This window comes from Rattus norvegicus, chromosome 6 (genome assembly GCF_036323735.1).
Source record: "Rattus norvegicus strain BN/NHsdMcwi chromosome 6, GRCr8, whole genome shotgun sequence".
Classification (NCBI taxonomy): Eukaryota; Metazoa; Chordata; class Mammalia; order Rodentia; family Muridae; genus Rattus; species Rattus norvegicus.
This window is the reverse complement of record NC_086024.1, coordinates 27229424-27249060: the sequence shown is the minus strand read 5'-3', so window position 1 is coordinate 27249060 and position 19637 is coordinate 27229424. Positions and strand designations below refer to the sequence as shown.

The 19637-nt window shown below is 45.5% G+C and overlaps 1 non-coding gene across 1 annotated transcript; it reads left to right on the top strand.

Moving 5' to 3' along the window:
• Positions 1-16483: 16483 nt before the first annotated feature.
• Positions 16484-16631, top strand: LOC120093428 (small nucleolar RNA SNORA48). Its single transcript, XR_005486489.1, has one exon. It is a non-coding gene; the product is annotated as a small nucleolar RNA SNORA48 (small nucleolar RNA).
• The last annotated feature ends 3006 nt before the right edge of the window (positions 16632-19637 follow it).

The window sequence follows — 19637 nt, the reverse complement described above, 5'->3', positions numbered from 1 at the left end:
CTGAAGGAATGGCCAACCAATAACCAGCCCAACCTGAGACCCATCCCATGAGCAAGCACCAATCCCTGACACTGTTAATGATACTCTGTTAGGCTTGCAGACAGGAGTCTAGCATGGCTGTCCTCTGAGAGGCTCCACCCAGCAGCTGACTCAGACAGACGCAGACACCCACAGCCAAACAGTGGATGGAGCTTGGGCTCATATGGAAGAATGGCAGGAAGGATTGCAGCCTCTAAGGGGATAGGAACCCCACAGGAAGATCAACAGAGTCAGCTAACCTGGACCCTTGGCACTCTCAGAGTCCCAAGAACCAACCAAAGAACATACATGGGCCTCCCCACACATATGTAGCAGACATGCAGCATGGTCTCATATGGGTCCCAAACAACTGAAGCAGGGACTATTCCAAAAGCTGTTTCCTGTAAGTAGGATATGTTCTTTCAGCTGGGCTGCCTTGTCTGGCCTTAGTGGGAGAGGCTGCGCCTAGCCTTGCAGAGAGTTGATGTGCTATGGTGAGGGATAATCAGTTGGGCCCCAACTCACTCGGAGAAGGGCGAAAGGGTTGTGGCAGGGGTGGCTGGAAGGGGAGCAGTGAGGGAGATGTAAAGTGAAAAGCAAATAATAATAATAACAATAATAATAATAATAATAGTAATAACAACAACAGTCCAATGCCAGTAAATGCATTTGTGTTGCTCTGCAAACATAGTAATCCATCCCTAGAACCTTCTACTTCTTAAAAACTGAAACTCCCCAGTCTTTATTTAAATAACAGTCCCCTTGGGGAGGGCGGTAATGGGGGGAGGATGGGGAGGGGAACACCCATAAAAAAAATAACAGTCCCCATTCCTCCCTCCTTCCAGCCCCTGGCAACCACCATTCAACTTTCTGCTTCTATGAAACTGACTGCTCCAGGTACCTACTAAATGGCGTCATACAGCATTTGTCTTCCTTTGTGGCTGTTTCTTTTCCCTTATCACAATGCCCTCCCGGTTCACCTGTATTGCAACAAGCAATACAATTATTCTCCTAGTTTTCTATGGTAAATTGTGTCTTGCTTTATACGTCACATTGGGCTGATTTGTTGATGGGCACCTGGGCCCCTTCCACATCTTGACTGTTGTGAAAAAGGCTGCTATATTCTCTGTGCTTTATTTACTATAAATTTTGCTGTTCGTGACACTGAGAAAAACATTAGTCCAAAACTCTTTCTTTTCCCTTTTTCTTTTTCTCCCTGCCCTGCACAATATGCTTTCTACCGATTAAAACTTCCTGGCTCTGAATGAGGCACTTAAAAGCCTTATCCACCTGGTGTCAAAGTTCTCACGAGTTATGCCTTCCGCCCTCTCAGGCATCTGGCAGCCATATAGAAACTTCTAGAGAGACCTGCTCCTCTTTCCCCGCTCAGCCTTTCTTTGTCTATAACCAACTTCAAATATCCATGCACACTCTCAGGGGGTGTCCCTGGTAACCCAGTGACAGAGTTTAAGGGTCTTTTTTTCATCCCAATTGGATAAAAAATATGCTCTCTTCTTAAAAGGAAGCGGTTTTCATCGCGTGTTTAAAATATTGCGATTGAAGCCTTTACTGGGTTGAAATTTTACTGCTCTCCATTACGAATCCTCTAAGGGTGATGAGCGAAGAGAGTGAGGCACCCTGCTTTCATGGAGAGACAGAGAGGCATGAGTTGGCACGACCTCAAGCTGTGTTTGTGAGAAGAAAGTATACAGATGCCCTTAAGATTGAGAAATCACACTGGCCGGTCCCATCACACAAGGCGGGAGGGAAGGTCTAGATCTAGAGCAGCAGAAAGCCCCAGCATCCACCACCGGAAGGCCTTATTGACACCTTCCCAGAGGACAAACTGCATATGAAGACATTAACACCCTTGCTCTGTGTACGGGACCTAAAGCTCACATCACAGTCTCCAGCTCCAGGCAGACTCCTCTTCCTCCCTTAACCCAGCTTACAACTTTCGGTTGCAGGGAATCGTTCTCCAGAGCCCTCGCCACCCCACCTCATTTCTCTAACCTTCTGGATTTAAATAAAAGCAGACCACACTGGCCCCTTCCCCTTACAAGCAGTCAGTACCCTCCCCCGCTCCCTCAGTTGTAGCTGGTGAAGGATAAGAAACCTCTCTTTCCTGGTCATTGTTGAACCCAAACCTGCCCTTTCACAGAATTCTGATATTTGGAGCATTGTCACCTTTTTCTATTCTCCTCCTTGCTTTAGTTTGCTTTGGTTCATACCTGGAGCTCAGGCTCTTCCCCTAAACTCTCAAAGCAAAGCATGGCTCACTCACTCGAACAGGTATAAAGAGTAGGTTTTACAAAGATCCCAGAATGCTAACAAGAAGGTCACAACCCTTACAAGCTCCCCAGAACTGGATACAAAGGATTTTGCCGCCTCCCTTTCTCCACTCTATAGGTCTTGTTAGGTTCTTTCCCTGACATATATTTGGTTATGGAAGGAAAAAAGAGGGATAGAGAGGTCTGTCCCCTTGCTCCCCTGGAACCACCCAAAGTTGTGTTTCCACTGTGCCTTCTTCAGTTACACCAGCTAACCCAAGTTCTCCACTGATCATTTTTAATGTCAAAAAGCAAAATAGTATGTTAAGATGCCTCCCCACCACCCCTTCTCTAAGAGGCAGAAAATCGTCTTAGTCATCAAACTCAAGCCTGCTCAGATCTAACCTTCACTCCAGTGCTACGCACCTTTTTAAAGACCGTGAGAGTCAGCTGCAAATCAGGGCAAAGTCCTATGCAAAATGTAAACCCTGCAAGACGAGCCTCTCATTGGCAGGACACCTACAGAAGTGAGATCTGCAGCTGACACTTTCTCCCCTAGCCTCCAGCCCTTCCATGTTTAGATTAGAAAGGAAGCTGGTTTGCTCAGAATCATAGAACTTGGGAAGTCAGAGACAGTATTTTAGAGAGTCCATCCAAGCACGATGTAGGAAAGTTGAGAAGCCAGAGCCCTTCGTTAGTCCGGTCCTGGGACTAGTCCCTTCCTGATGTAGCTCTTCCTTCGTTTCCTGAAGCCCACTCACTGAATATGGTTGAAACGAGTTCTCGTGTGAGTGGAGGACCCTTAGAGAAGTGCTGGTCGAGCTGGCACCTGCATTTAGTCACCTTGGCAGTGCATTCCACACTATAAATTATTAACCTAGCATTTTGGTTTCGTAAATTCTCTCCTTGAAAGGCTTGTTAGTGTGAATCAGCACTCCAGCCACATCAGCCTTAACGCAGGTCCTATCAAAGGCCTGGCGCACACGCCAAGGTAAATGTCACGTGGTATTGCCTCCTTCGTGCTGAGCCAGCTAGTCCTTCCCAGACAACTCCCCTCCTCCAGTTCCCCAAGTCCAACTGTTCATTCCAAGGAAATAGAAACATCTTTAAAACCTCAAGCCAGGAGGGAATTAATTCAGAGAATTAGGTCTTTTGAAGTTCATTGAAAGGACTTAGGGATCAGGTTCCAAATTGGTCATCCTTAAAATTCCCTAGAGAAAGAAAACGGGTCCTTTATGAGAACCGTTCCTCAACACCATAACCGTAGACACGGAAGCAGAAATCTGGCACCCTGTCAACTGCCTCCCATACCCAGAAAACCAGAGACTAGACAACCCAGTCTCTAATTAAGATTCAAAGTTAGATCGAGAAGCTGTGAACAACATCAATCTTTCTCCACTCCTGGGAAGATGGAGACTGAGCCCTAACGCCATCTGTAGGATTTTCATGTGTTTCTACGACCATTTTTTCAGGGAGGGAGGATAGAGGAGTAGCTTCAATTCACTTTTAACTTTGTGTGTGTGTGTGTGTGTGTGTGTGTGTGTGTGTGTGTGTGTACATGTGTGGGTAGGTGAACGTGTGGGCATATGTCCATGGGGGTGAGAAGAAAACCTCAGATGTTAGCCTTAGGAACACCATCCACCTCTTTTGAAACAGTCTCTCTCACTGGCCTGGAGCACACTAGGGATGCTCCCACCTCCCCTTCTCCAGCACTGGAATTACAAGTGTCATCCCGTTAACCCTCAGTCAGGTTTTTCATGATGTTACCATCAAGGTGTTGTCTGGGGCTGACACTATCATGAGCATGGCTGGAAATGATGCTTCCACTGCTGAGATATGGCAGTCACTGGGCTTGTCACTGCAGACCTCAACTCCTTACCATGCAGATTGGTCCAAAAAGAAAGCCTGTGTATTTTCATGACAAGCAGCTTGTCCCAGAGCAGGAGACTGTATACAGCAACTCAGCATTATTCTTCTACTACACTGAGTCATCATGAGTAACCACTCTCAAGGGATAAGAAATGAAGAGGAAAAGTATAATGTAAAGATGAAGAAAGATGGGGTGGTTTGTGATATTAGATGTTGTGACTGTGTGACTGTGTGTGTGTGTGTGTGTGTGTGTGTGTGTGTGTGTGTGTGTGTGAAGAAAGAAATTAAAATGTCTACAAACATTTGACCCATGGCACAAAATATCATTTAACAAGAGGTGAAGAAGTTGAGAGGGCAGAAAAATCAAGTTCTGCCTTGGCCTGTTATGGTTATGATTAAAGACTGTTGAGCTCATTTACTGAGTGAACAAATATGCCTACGAGTTTGGAGAAAAGACATGAGGAAACTTGAGATACGAATATCGGGATTAAGAAAAATGGCAAATTAAATCATGCCATTCAGAGATCTGAGATTTCTTGGGAAGTACGAAGAAAATAGGTCTTGACACTAAGTCCTAGGAAACTCCAAATTTCATCATGTAAGTTGGTTAAGAACCATAAGGAAGACTAAGAAGACTTGACCAAAAAGGTAACGGGGGGAGGGGGGAAAGGAATGTGGATTCTGAGCGCCAAAGCAATTCAGTTTTGAGAAGCGAGTGTTATTGAACGTTGACTCAGATAAGAGTCATTATGAGTAACCACTGTCAAGGGATAAGCATTGGTGGTAACAAGCAACTTGGGGGTGAAAGGGTTTATTGGCTTCTACTTCCACACTGCAGTCCCACACTGAAGGAAGTCAAGGCAGGAACTCAAGTAGGGCAGGATGCTGGAGGCAGGAGCTGATGCAGAGGCCACAGAGAGCTGCTGCTTACTGGCTTGGTCCTCACGGCTTGCTCAGCTGTTTTCTTATAGAACCCAGGACCACCAGCTCAGGGGTGGCTCCACCCACAATGGGCGGGGCCCTCCTCCATCAATCACTAATTAAGAAAATGTCCACAGCCCTGTTTCATGGGAGCATTTTCTCAACTGAGGTTCCTTCTTCCACTCAGATGACTTTAGCTTATGTCAAGTTGACAGAAAACTGTCCAGCACGATGGATATCATTGATGCCCTCCCCAAACATGGTTGCTGTGGAGGTATGGGTTATAGAGAGCTGAGGAGAAAATCAGAAATAGAATATGGAGAAATAAAACAGACACAGGCTTTTCCAAGAGTGTTGTGACCAAGTGGCCAGAAATGTGGAACAGTAATTTGAACTGACTTGGGACTTGGGTCTATTTCTGAAAGGAGGGATCCTATGCAGAGGCAGGATCTGTGACAGGAGAGAGACTGTTGCAAGTGGCTGACGGATTTTGTGGTGGGACAGTATGGAGACACTGTTTCTGGTTTGTCCCTGAGAGAGGCACCCAAGTTGTCTGAGCTTGCAAGGCCCAAGGAGATTCATGATGTTTCAAATAACAAAAAAACAATGCCAACAACAAAACAGAGCAGTTTCCCACACGCCCTATGCTGTAATTGCTTGATTGGGTGCTTTTCTTGGGGGCTGTTCGCTCAGTAAAAATAAGATGGCACTTGATTTGCTCAACACTGGGTCTCCAGTGCTTGGAGAATTAATTGTGGAAAGGCAGTAAGGTAAGTTTAATTAACCACTTACTCCAACCAATCGTAAGAAACAAACACCAGCCTTTTACTTACGTGACTTATCGTGACTATCAGTCCTCGTGGCGGCTCTATAAACCCAGTACTCTTCTTATCCCCCATTTTGGGTAAACTGAGGCACAGAGAGATGAAGCAATGTATCATCTCTGTGTCACTATAACATAATACCTGACCCAGGCTGTGGGGGTCAGGGAGTGGGGGGTGGGTAGACAGAGAGAGACAGAGACAGAGATCTATGATTTTGGAGCTTGAATATCCCAGGTTCAGCTGGATGATCTGACTGGTTGGCCTCTGATGTGGCCAGTGGATGGCAGAGTGTCATGGTGAATGGGTGCATTGGAATAAGGAGTTAACTCTCTGGCGGGAATCAGAGATCCGGTATCCCACAAACCTTTTGAAGAGTGTGTCCCCAACTGACCTAAGAGCCTCTTATTTGGCTCCACCTCTTAAAGGTTCCACGCCACTTTCCTTAGGAACCCAGCTATTAACCAAAATGGACATGGGACCCTTGGGAGGCACTAGAACCACATCCAGAGCATAGCAAGTAATTTGCCTGTGGCTCCAGAATTAGCGAGTAGAAGCACCGAGATTCTAATCCAGGTAGCCCAGCTCCAAGGTCTGCTGCTTAAGTCCTAGCCTGATGTGTTACTGTGACCTGCCTGTCTCTTCCCCTACAAGGTGTAATAGGGCACTGATTAAACACCTGGAAAACACCAGCCCTCCCCAGAATAGGAATTGGGGGGCAAGGATCCTTCCCTTGTTCTCATTCACTCTCCAAGAGGGTGTTCTCCTACTCTAGAGACCACTGCTGTCTTTGTCTTATCTGTTTTTGCACAGGAGAGCATTTCTAAAAGCAACTAAGTCCTCTGTAGGCAAATCCCCAACTGGTTCTGCTTGGAACAATGTCTGAAGTTCACGGTGGGCTCAGATATGAGCAGACAGAGGAACTGAGTCATCAATTTCAGTGAGAAAGAAGGCGGAATCCGGAACGGTCACCAAAGGGTCAGCAGTTGCTCAGAGACTGGAAAGGTGCATAGAGACTTGTGGGTAGACAAGGAGAGAAAAGGCTGCTGGACTGAGGTAGGTGGAGCCCCAGACACAAAGGCTGGTAAGAGACGGCACAGCTTCCGGTGGTGGGGCCTTGCAATGTAGCTAAACTGAATCGTATACTCTTTTATTTTGGTTTTTTGTTTGTTTGTTTGTTTGTTTGTTTGTTTTTAGACAGCATGTCTAAATATGTTCTATGCTGTCCTTGAGTTTGTCATGTAGCCAAGGATAGCCTTCAACTTTGATTCTCTGCCTTCATCTCTGAAGTATTAGCTTTATAGGTATTTCCCACCATGCATGTTTATACAGGACTGGTGCCCAAACCCAGGGCTTTCTACATGCAAACAAGCATTCTACCAACTGAGCTATTACGCCAAGGCATTTGACCTTGAGGGAGACCCTGGGGTGAGTCTATGCTCTTATCCTTATTCACAATTCAATCAGCAGTAGGGTCAAAGGCCGAAGGTCTCCCTCTGCCTCCTATTCAGTGCTTATGGCAAGAACCTCCCTGGACTCACTAATCTATTGGAGGAGGCTAAACTGAACTACAAAGACATCAGTGCAGCCGGAGAAAACGGCAAACAGCTCAATAGCCATTAGCACGCTCAGAACCGCCCACGACTCAGAAACCCCTCAAGTTCACAGCCACTGACTGAGCTCTGCCACGTGCTTTGGTTGCCACTGCGCTCCCACGGCTCACGACCCCTCCACTTATTCCTCTAAGACTTGCGTGCCTTTTCCCAAACACTATGTGCAGTGACTTTGCAATATGGAGAAGACAGAAATGATCCAGGCTTTTCTGGAGTCTGTGTTATGAAAGGTATGGATTAAATGACTCGCCTTATAAGACCTTTAACTGCATTGTTTAAAAAAACAATAGAAGCACAAAGCACCTCCCTGGGTTGGATCCCAGCCAGAGTGGCGTTTTATCTGAGACTTGTTTTAGCAAAGAGGAAATGGGAGAGAATTCAGAAGACACAGAGGTAGAAGGGAACTCCACATGTGAGGAACTGTGAAGAGACCAGCAAGGATGCTACACAGTAAAGAAAGCCACAGATGGGAAAATGTGGGGGGAGGTGCTGATACTAGAGTCTGGTTCCCTAATTGGTTCGTGATTTGGTCAATAAAGGAGGCCGGAAGCCAATTGCTGGGCGGAAGGAACAGGTGGAACTTCCTGGTCCCAGGAGGCAAAGGAGACACAGGAAAAGAGAAGGGGCCTTACGGCCAGGCTTTGGAACAAGAAGCAGGCGTCTATCGTGTAAGGTCTCAGGGAAGCTAAAACCAGCGGCCTCAGCCATTGGCGGAGGCGAGCTGGTACAGGCTAGCTGACAGGTTTAGGGCAGGAGATTCTATGCCCAGCAAGTGTGCTAGCAGACAAATTCTAAAGTAGTAAAGCTGTCTGAGTGTTTTTCATCCACGGAGCAAAGGTGAGTAGAAGGAGAAGCCTGGGCCGTGATGGCAGCTTGGCGAAGCCAAGTGAGTAGGAACAAAAGAGAAGCCAGGAGTAGCTAAGCCAGGAGGTACCAGAGCTCACTCCGCACTCCTGGGCAAAGGCGGGGCGTGCTTTTAAAAGTTACAGGCAACAGGAAAATGAGACTGGGAGATGGCGAGTCTGTCCTACAGCATTTAGTTGAATGTGGAAAGGATTCCTGGGGCAGAGGATGGTTTCCGTGGAATAATAATAAAACCCACTCCCTCTTTAAGGAACTGAGTGACTCACCAAAACAAAAAAAAACAAAAAACAAGACAAAACAAAAAACACAACAACAAAACCCAAAAAACAAAAACAGATGAATTTGTCCAGCATCCCCTCAGCACAAGGCTGAGTCATCTAGTCATTCTCCACCAACTGAGCCACATTCGCAGCCTAGAATATCAAACGTTAACAACGGATTCTGTGGTAAGAGAAGGGTGCAGACGCTACTGAAAGCTTCAATGTGGCCTCACTGATGTAGTGTGGCTGCACCCTTATTTACTCACTCCCTTACAATAATGGATTCTCAACACCCAGCTCTGATGGACTTCCCCCTTCATTGATATACCCCATGAAAGCATCCAATTATGGTCTGTTATCAGAAAGAGCATCTGAACAGCTAAGCGTGTGTTCAGAGTCCCTCCGAGTCAGTTCCCAGCCTTCTTCTCCTTCTCTGTCCTGCCCTCCCTATCTACAGCCTTTGTTTTGTCTGTGAGAAAACTGGGAATTAAATGGGCTGGGACAATGTGGGTTTCTACTGTGCCATTAACAAGGCTACTAATAAAATGGACCTTTAAATTTAATTGCTCAACCAAGATTTTCTGTGCTCCGGGCTTTGGCAAACCTCTGTTGAGAATGGCAAGTAGGGATAGTCATGGAAACACGGACCCCAGACTTGGAATGTAAACACCAGACTCTCAATTGCAGAACCACAAAAGAAGAGGGTAGCTGGGTCCTCAAGTTGGCCATTAACCACCACATTCCTCATACATCAACACTTCTTTCCACTAGAAACAGAAACCAAGAATGCTCTCAGAATTTCCTTGAAGTCACCTGATGGGACATGGGACCAATCTCAGGGGGATAGTAGGATTGGACTTTGCCATCAGAGATTCGATATCTTCCAGATTGCCTATCAGAAATGAGTGCTGATAACATACATTCAGAAAAGGCCACAAGCTACTGATTAGTCTGCAGGGCTCCCCAAGGGATAGTTTTAGTCCAGTGGTCACATGGATGACCCTACTTAAACTAAATGGATCACAGACTTAGCCAAAGGCATGAATCTAGGAAAAGAAATGATAAGAAATGGGAAGTGACAGGGTTTGGTAGGGATAAGAAAGAAAAATGAGAGGGTAAGGGAGAAAATAGACATTATGCATATGTGCAATGTATAAAATTATCAGATGGGACACATATTATTTGCCTAGCAATATTTTTAAATTATTCTCTTTACTTCCCAATATAAACCCCTTCTCCTCCCAGGATCCCCTCACACAAATCCCCCCCATTCCCTTTCCCCTTCTCCTCTGAGGAGGGTGAGTCCCCTGGGCCCTGTGTCCATGTCCCACACCCACCCCAGCACATCAAGTCACTGCAGGACTAGGTCATCCTCTCCCACTGAGGTAAGACAAGACAGCTGGCCCAAAGAGGGGAACAAATCTACAAGCAGGCAACAGATTCAGGAACAGCCCCCACTTCAGTTGTTGGGGTATCCGAATGAAGACCAAGCTACACTTCTGCTATTTATGTGCAGGGGTCCTAGATCCAGCCCATGCTCACTCTTTGAGGGCCCCCAGGGGTCCAGGTTAGTTGGCTCCTTTGATCTTTCTGTACGGTTCCTATCCTCTTCAAGTCCCTCAGTCCTTCCTCCAACTCTTCCACAAGACTCCTCAAGCTCCATCTAATGTTTTTTGACCAGCAATAAAGATATATAAAGTCAGGTTTTATCCAATGTCCATAAAGGCACTAAAGCCTTTTATTCCAAAAGAGTCAGAAGTAAGAACTATATATAAGTGAATGAAAGAAGGTCTTTCTTGGTTGATAGTGTATCTTGCAGAACTGACCTAGAGAAATGACACTGTAAGGCAATGCTATACCATGCCACACATAAGTGTCTTATTCTGACTCATTGACCCAGAAGCCCTGAAGGATGTCAGATGTAAACACTGGAAGTAAGACAAGACTGCAATTAGTCCACTTAGTGAAAGCTGCTCAACCACTTGGGCCTTGTAATTTAGAAGATCCAGTCATGTCCATGTGTCTGTGTCAGATAATGACACTGACAGCATATCTGGGAAACAGTAGTGATCTACACGCTGACCCCAAGCAGAGCCCTGTTCTCCTCTTCAAATAACTATTCTTCCTTGAGACAGCCCCTGATGTACTACTGAGCCCTAAATAAGGCTGAGTACATGACCATGAGAATTGGACGTACCTTCCATTCACAGCCTCTGCTAGATCTAAAACATACTGACAGCCTTGGGACACACACAGCTGCATACCACAATAAAATAGAAATTGTCCCAAACAGCCAGTTGGATGGCAGATGATTCCAGTCTCCCTGAACACTATTCCCATTTTACCGTTGCTGTTCTTGGAGTCACAAATGATGAAGTATTTTTTAATGCACTGTTCAAGATCCAGATGCCTTCTGGCTAGGCCAGCAGGAGAATCGAGTGAAGAATCACTATCCTTTCATCTTTCGAGTCTTTGATGGTGGTGCTAATATAGTTCATTCAGATGTGTGGCATTGCTGTGATTTATTATTGGTAGAAAAAAATTCCTGTGAGGCTTTCTGGTTAGATTTCCTATCCTAATAGTTCTCAGGATACAGACCAGGATACTAAGATGAGACCAGTCCCAGTAACTAGTTGACCTATTCCAGGCATGAGTTCAGAAACACTGAAACCAACCTGAAACAAATACAAAGACTTTCTGTGATATGGATCCAGGCTGAAACTCCACTTCTCATCCAGCTCCCTTCCACCCCAACTCTGGGAGAGCAAATAGGCATTTGAGGTGCCCAGGAATCAGCACTAATTTCATTCTCTCAGTAGAGTTCCCGAGGTTATTGTCATCTCTCCTTCTGCTTGCTGTTGTGCGGATCTGTAGTTGCACATCCCCTGGGGAAGTCTTAGAGGGATATTTACTTTGTACATCTGTGTTATTGTACTGGGGCTAAGGAAATGGCTCAGTTGGTGAAGTGCTTGCTACATAATCATAAAGACGAGTATGCATGTAAAACCCCACTCTTCGTGTAAAAGGCCAGGTGTAGTAGGATACACATATAATCTTAGCTTTAGGGAAGCAAAAAATGAAATCTCCCCAGGATCCACTGGCCAGACAGGCCTGCCTAAGTGGCAAACCTCAGGTCCCAGGGAACCTCTCAAAACCACAAAGTGGACTGCTCCTGAGATATAATACCCAAAACTGATGTCTGTCAACACACACACACACACACACACACACACACACACACACACACACACACAGAGTTGAACCCATACATACATGAACATATATGTCCAGAGGTCTCTGCAACCACCACAGCCAACACAGTAGCAATGCAACGGAAACAAGACAGTAGTTCACTTCAACGACTTCAGGAGTGTGACCCTGAGTAGTTTGACTTGGCCATATTTAAACACAGCACAATTTGATAAAAAAAAAAATTCCCCAATGATAAACAACTCAATCACATGTGCAAAATAAAGCTTAAGACATGACTACATCGAAATTCTTTGGAAAGCACATGGGACATCTTTCACAAAGATAGGTTCTATAAATGGTCAAGTTCACAGTAAGGGTCTCAGGGACATCCATCTTGGCCACACAAATAGTGCAAAGGTCACAAAACTATTAATCACATCTGCTCCCAGCCTTCTGGTCAGAGCACAGGTCATGCAGCTTTTTTTTGAAAAGACAGCCCTGGACATTTAACATTCCTGGCTTTCCCGGTGCTTATCTGTGAGCACAGGAAACCCCATGCCCAAACAGACTCTCTTCCTCAAGGAGACTCCATCTTAAGAGGCATCCAGTCTCTGACTGGCTTGTGTCTGGGATCACAGTGAAAGTATACCATTCTCTACCACATTAGCAATTGACAGCATCATTGTCCTTTGCTCAGCTCCCAATGTTTGTGATCACATTTCTAGTTCACTTGGCTGCACATCTGGCAGTCCTAAAGGCACTGATAAAATAGCCAAACTGGGTACAGCGTTCTGATTCCCACTCTATCCCTGCCAACCTTTTCAGTGATCCAGTTCACGTTGTCCCAGGAACTTAATGCTGCCACATGGTTTAGCCACTCTCAAAGCACTTCATAATGATGACAGCCATCACTTTCACCTGCAGCTGGCAGGAGACAGACACCGTGGATCTTGGGATGATGGCTGTGTTTCTCCCATCAATGTGTCTCTGAATACCCTGTCTTCCTACAGGAATGAGGGAGAGTCATGATGAAAAAAAATCCATCCAACCTTTTCTCTTAGTCTTCGGATTTCTTCTTTTTCATGATAACAGGGAAGTTATGGAACATTGAGCTCTCTGAATTAATAATGAATCTATTAGGTCCAGGTTTCAGCTAACTAGACAAGCAAACAGAGAGTAATTGAGCTAGCTTCTCATGGTGATATCTATTTTGAAAGTTCTGGAATCTGGCCCGCATTTATCTAACATTGTGTGCTGACATTCTTAATAACAAATACTGTATCACTTAGGGTTTAGTCAGAAAATTAAGCCACCCTGGATATTTTGAACAAAAAATGGCAGTACAGTAGTTACTGCTTTACGATGGTAACAGCCCCAAAGTGAAGAAGGAAGGAGAGGTACGGTACCCAGGGTCAGGTACTACGAAGAAGCCCTCTCTGCCTGAATGAGTTCTCTAGGGCTGTATAGCAAAGTACCATAGACTGAGGGTACAAAGCCATGCCCAGGGAATGACACTGCCCTCAGTGGACTGGTCTCTCTCACATCAGTTAACAATTAAAACAATATGCACAGGCTTTCCCACAGGTCAATCTGACATGGGTGCTTTCTTATAGTACTAGAGAGCTAGCAGGGGTCAGCAGGACTGATTTTTTTTTCCCTGAAGCTCTCCCCTTTGACTGGTAAATAGTCATGGTATTACTAACTTCTAACTCTACAGAAAAACAGAACCGATATGATTGGATTATTATCCAACCAATATGGATGGATTATTGATTGGTTAGTTGGTTGGTTGACTGATTGATACTACAATGCTGGTTCAGGAGGTTATATAGGACAGGAATTCCTAAAATTCTGTCAGCAAGCTAGAGACTCAGGAATACTGACACTAGAGTTCCAGTCTGTATTTGAAGACTGGAGAATCATGATCTGTGTATATTCCAATCTGAGTCTGTCTCCAAAAGTACACAACTCATAAACCAGGCAAAATATAGGCAGAGAGTGGATTCTCCTTCAGCCTGTCCTTTGTTCTGCTCAGTAGATTGGATGAGGCTCACCCATATGCCAGAATGGCCATGATCTTTCCTTAGCCTGATGATTTGAATGCTAACCTCACTCATAGACACACCCAGAATAGTATTTAATGAGCTACCTGATCACCCTGTGACGGAGTCAACACAAAAATTCTCTCCCTGTGTCTGCACAGACGTCTCTCCACTCTGATCTGAATTTTCTCCAAAGACACCAGTTATGTTAAGCTAGTGACAAATCTAATGACCTTTAGAAACCCCAAAGTCTCTGGACACAGTCGCATTCCAAAGTACCAAGGGTTATCACTTGAGCATGTAAATGTGAGGAAAACTGTAATTCAGCCCACAACCCCTATTGTAGCTTTCTCTCTATTGTGATAAAATAAATCTGACAAAAAAGCAACTTGGGGGGAAAAGAGATTATTTCATCTTTTACTTCCAGGTTGGCAGTCCATCACTGAGGGAAGTTGGAACAGAGACTCAAGGCAGGAGCCTGAAGGCAAGACTGCTTTTCCTTCCATGCACAATCATCTCCAAACAGAAAACTTATAGCCAAGCAGAAACCACAGAGGAATGCTGCTTGCTGGCCCACTCTCAGGTTCATGCATAACTAACTTTCTTATACAGTCCAGGACACCTGCCCAGGGAATGACACTGCCCTCAGTGTGCTGGTCCCTCCCACATCCGTTAACAATGAAAACAATACCACAGACTTTCCCACAGAACAATCTGACATAGGTGGTTTCTCAATGGAGACTTTCCACTCAGATGGCTCTAGGCTGTGTCAAGTTGACAATCCACGCTATCGAGGACATCCCATGAAGAAGCCTACCCACTGGGATGATCTGTTTCACAACCCACCTGCTCCTACAAGGACCTGAGGTAGCCCTTTGCATGTCAAGATCTGCTTGGCCAGCAAAGGCTTCTAGAATCCACATTCACCTCTATCCTGCTCCTCTATTTCCTGCCACCACGCCCTAGCTATAGGAGTCTTTAAGGTACCCAGAGTTAACAGCCCTATGTCATCACCACCTGTGGCATGTTGGAACCAAACATGCTCTGCTGGAGATGAGATCATCACCAGAAACAGAATAGCCTCTCTCTTTCTTCTTACGCCATCCTGTGTGTTTCTGTTAGGACAACCCAGCTGCATCTCTCCAGATAACAAAACTGGCTTCCAGAACCTAAAACGTGGAAGGTATCCATAGACCAAAGAACCAACAATTACTGCATTTGAGCAGATATTTGGAGGAACATAGGGACAAGCTGTGCAGATATCCTAAAGCACGCACTATCTGAGCAGAATATCAGTTACAAGGTCCTGAAGTACAATCCAGTTTGACTCCTGTCTTAGGGTTACTATTGCTATGTAAAATACCATGACCAAATGCAAGGTGGGGAGAAAAGGGTTAATTTGACTTACACTTCCACTGTAGTAGTCCATCATTAAAGGAAGTCAGGACAGGAACTCAAGCAGGATGGGAACTGGGAGGCAGGAGATGATGCAGCTGACATGGAGGGGTACTTTTTACTGGCTTGCTCCTCATGGCTTGCTCAGCCTGCTTTCTTATAGAATCCAGAATCACTGGCAAAGAGATAACTACCCACAGTGGGATGAGGCCTCCCCCATCAATCATTAATTAATAAAATGCCCTACAGGCTTACCAATAGCCCTGTATGGTGGAGGTATTTTCTTAATTGAGTTTCTCTCCTTTCAGATAACTTGGCCAAGTTGACATAAAACTATCCGGAAATGAAATGGACAAAGTACAGTGACATAATAAGAAAATACAGAGACAGCCGAGGGGCCAGACCACAAATCTAATACAGGTGACATACTTTATCATATAATCCAGAACACTTTAAGAGTGAGATAATGCTACTAATATTTATAAACAAACAATAAGCAAACAATCAAATATCTCAGACTAACCAAAATATAACCTCTGTGTAAAAACCACTGCAGCAAAGAATTTCTTTTCTGTTTGTTTGTTTCCCACTCAATGACAAAAGAAATCACTGGAAAGTTTACCAATAGTGACATGATCCTACCCATTAAAAGAAACACATACCCCTGTTGTGTTGTTGTTGTTATCTGTATTTTGATGCTAATTCCACTGCCCCAAGGACAGCTGCCCTGTTACATACTCAGGACTCTGGTGACTTCACCAGAGCCTCTCCACTGAATTTGTAAAGTACAGGTGAAGGGCAGGTACAGGATAGACGGAGGCCTGTCATTGGAAGAGAAGGAAGGATGGGCGGGAGAGAAGTTTGAAGGAAGAGGAGGAGACTGGAACAGAGACAGGAGACGAAGAGAGGGGAGAAGCCATGGCAGGTGACATTAAGATTCTGCTCTGTGTATTTACAGGTTGTTATCAATGTTCCTAAGGGATGGATGGTGCTGGGCTTTGTATGTTTAAGTGGGCAATTATATCTTACCGATTGGGTCAAAGATTATTGTGTTGTGTGTTCTTTTATGTGAGGGTTTGAGTGTAGGAAAGCGTGTGGCTGGGATGTGTTTCCGCCAAGGTATCTAGCAGATATCTTGGGGCACTGAGGTGCGACCCAGAGGGGTAATAGACAACAATACTCTTTTATTTTTATATTTTTACAACAACATACCCCCAGCTCCCCTGGCAATGGGAAAAGAGATACCTTATTGTTGGTGTTGTTCTTGTATCATCCAGGGACAGAGCAGACAGATGCCAGTCCTTTGTTCATCCTAGTTTGATGCATGGTTTGGTGGCCAAGGCTGTTTTATGCCTAGGACATATGAAAATCAAATCAATTCCAGGCAGTGCAGCACGGGAGGAGAAAGATGGGCAGAGACATGCCTTTCACCATACCACACTGTGTAGGCAGGGAATGATGCCCACAGACCTGCCCTCAGCCCCATGGCATAGACGGGACACAGAGAGCCCCACCTACCACCACACAACAGAGCAAGGAAGGAGGAAAACAGACAGAGACCTGTGGACCACCAGTCTGAAAACTGACCTAGCAGGCTGAAGCATTTGGGAGACTGGGCCCTGTACCTTGCCTGGAGAGCTAGCCCTAGTGGCAGGAACACAAGTGAGACAGCCCTAAGGGCCATTCTTCTGCTGTGAGGTGGCACAGGTGTGGGGGTGATGCCCTCCCACTGTGACCTCTCACCATTTGCAGTCATGAGAGCAGATGAGCTGTCCCTGCCTCTCACCTGTTGCAGCATTCAGAAGACTGGGCCTTGCACCTCACCTGGGTAGCACAGTGGAGCCAGCCCCAAAAGGATGTGAGAGCAGGAGAGCTGGGCCAGCCCCTCACAGGCTGCAGCACTTGGGAGAATTAGCCTGGCACTTTGACTGAGCTGCACAGTGGAGCTGCCTGTGAATGATGCAGGTGAGCAGACCTGAAGGGCTTGAGAGCAGGAGGGTTGACCCTGCCTCCTGCCAATGGTGGCATTGGGTGGCCTAGCTGGAGAAGTGTTGGAGAGATCCCCCTGGTGGTGTGGATGAGGGAGAGCTGGTGGGCTAACCAGCTCATCTAGGACCCAGGCCCAGATCCAGGGCTCTGAGTTGACCCACTCCAGGACATAATATAATCTGTAAACTGTTGGAGTGCATGAAAGAGTCTGCCCTGCTGTTCCAAAGCTCCAGGATCTCCATGACACACGGCAACAACAGGATAACAGGAAGAAGTCCTGATGAGGATCCAATATTGATGATGTTACAGAAGCCAGAGACCTCAAGGCAGACCAACAACTCATTGCAATGAACATTTGCAAGTGAAGATGTATAGACCCAGGGATATCCTGTGGGATACACCGACATACTACAGCTTCCACGATGAGATTATTCTATGCTTATGTGTGTGTGCACACGCGTGTGCATGTGTGTGTGTGTGTGTGTGTGTGTGTGTGTGTGTGTGTGTGTTTATTTTGGGGGGAGGTTGCAAGACTGAAGAGCAGCTATAAGAGGATCTGGGGATGTGAAATTCACAAGGAATCAATAAAAACGTTTTTTAGAAGGAACACTGGCTTTTGTGCTGAGAATGGGAGAGAGAGAGAGTCAATGTTGAAGCAGTTATAAACTCCTGAAATAATCCAAGTGTTGGATTGTGGTGGCAGGAATCAAAGTAATCACTGTAAAAGAGACTTATTGATAAATTGGATGTGGAGTACAATAAGATAAAAATTGAGATGACTCTTGAGACAGCTCAGGCAATTCTTAGCACAAAAGTTAGAGTGGCCTCTGGTCTAGTTAGCTTTTATTGCTGAAATAAAACACTGACCAAAAGTAACACGGGGAGGAAAGGGTTTATTTCTTCTTAAACTTCCACGTAATTATCCATCACTGAGGGAAGTCAGACAGAAACTGAAGCAGGGCAGGAACCTGAAGGCAAAAACTGGAGCAGAAGCTTGGAGGAGCGCTGCTTACTGCCTTACTCCATCTGCTTTGTTATACAACACAGGACCGCCTGCCCAGGGTGGCTCTACCCACAGTGAACCAGACCTCCTGCACTATTCATTAATCAAGAAAAAGACCTAGAGAGATGCCTACAGGACAATCTCATGAAGGCGTTGTCTCAATTAAGAGTTCCTCTTTACATATACCTAGATTTGTGTCAAGTTGACGAAAACAAACAACAGACCCTTGGCCCCTCCACCTTTTCTTATCTTGTCCTTCAGTGACCTTACTGAATCGCAGAAATCTGGATATGATGTGTTTCTATCTTACCTCTGGTCCTAATACACAAATCACGTTTAGAACCCCGACCTTGAATATCCAGCCATGGTTCACCCCATTTTTCACTTGAAGAGTTAAATAGAACAAGATCCCTTGGTCCCAAGTGAACATCGGTTCTCTCCCTTTTTTCTCCTTTGCTCATCCCTCTGAGCTCCAGTTAGCCAAGAGTTGTCCAAAGAGCTCTGGGTGACAGGAGCGTCACTGTCTTGATAGATTCCTTGCTTTCTCACTTTCTCTCGCACATTGTGTCCAAGTCTGCAGCAACATCTTAAAGCTTTGTCTTAAATGTCATATAAAACCCAACCACTTGGGTACTCTTCCCACCACCATCGCCCCTTTCTTATCTCCTTCGATCACAACCCAACTCTCAACTTTTTCTTTGTTCTTTATTTGATCCCTGATAGCCATTCTACCAATACATGGAGCAGATCTTGTCTAGCATTTTCCTGCCCCTCCTCTTCTCTTGAGAACATATTGCCTTCCTTATGACTCAACATTTCCATTAGCTTCAATTAAGGAACTAGAAAATCCTTCAAAGTTCATCAAAACCATTAAAACACAAGCCTAGAGTTCACAAAGTTTAGCAGATGTCCTTGTGACCTTGCATTTTACTCCCAGCCCTTTAAAAAGTTCATGTGCGTATGCATGTAGGGTATGAGGGATGGGGGGGGGTGAAGTCAATATGGGATATCTTTGTTAATATTTACCCCCCCCCCTTATTTTTGAGGCAGGGTCTCTCACTGAACCTGGCGCTCACAGATTCAGCTGGGTAGATAGCCAGCAAGCACCAGAAACCCTGTTTCCTCTGCCTTCCTGTCACTGAGATCACAGCAAGATGCTGCTGTGGTTTTTTTCATGTGAGCTCAGGTCTCCTTGCTCAGTGAACATTTTACTGACTGAACTGTCTCTCCAGCCCCTTCAGCAGAAACCTCTCTGCTTACCACTCTCATCTTAGTTCCAGAAATCTCACACTTCCCTCACGGACACTTCTCCAGATCCCCAAAGTAGGAAAATGTATTGTATACCTTTAAATCGGCTCTCCTATCGTCCCCTTATTCTCC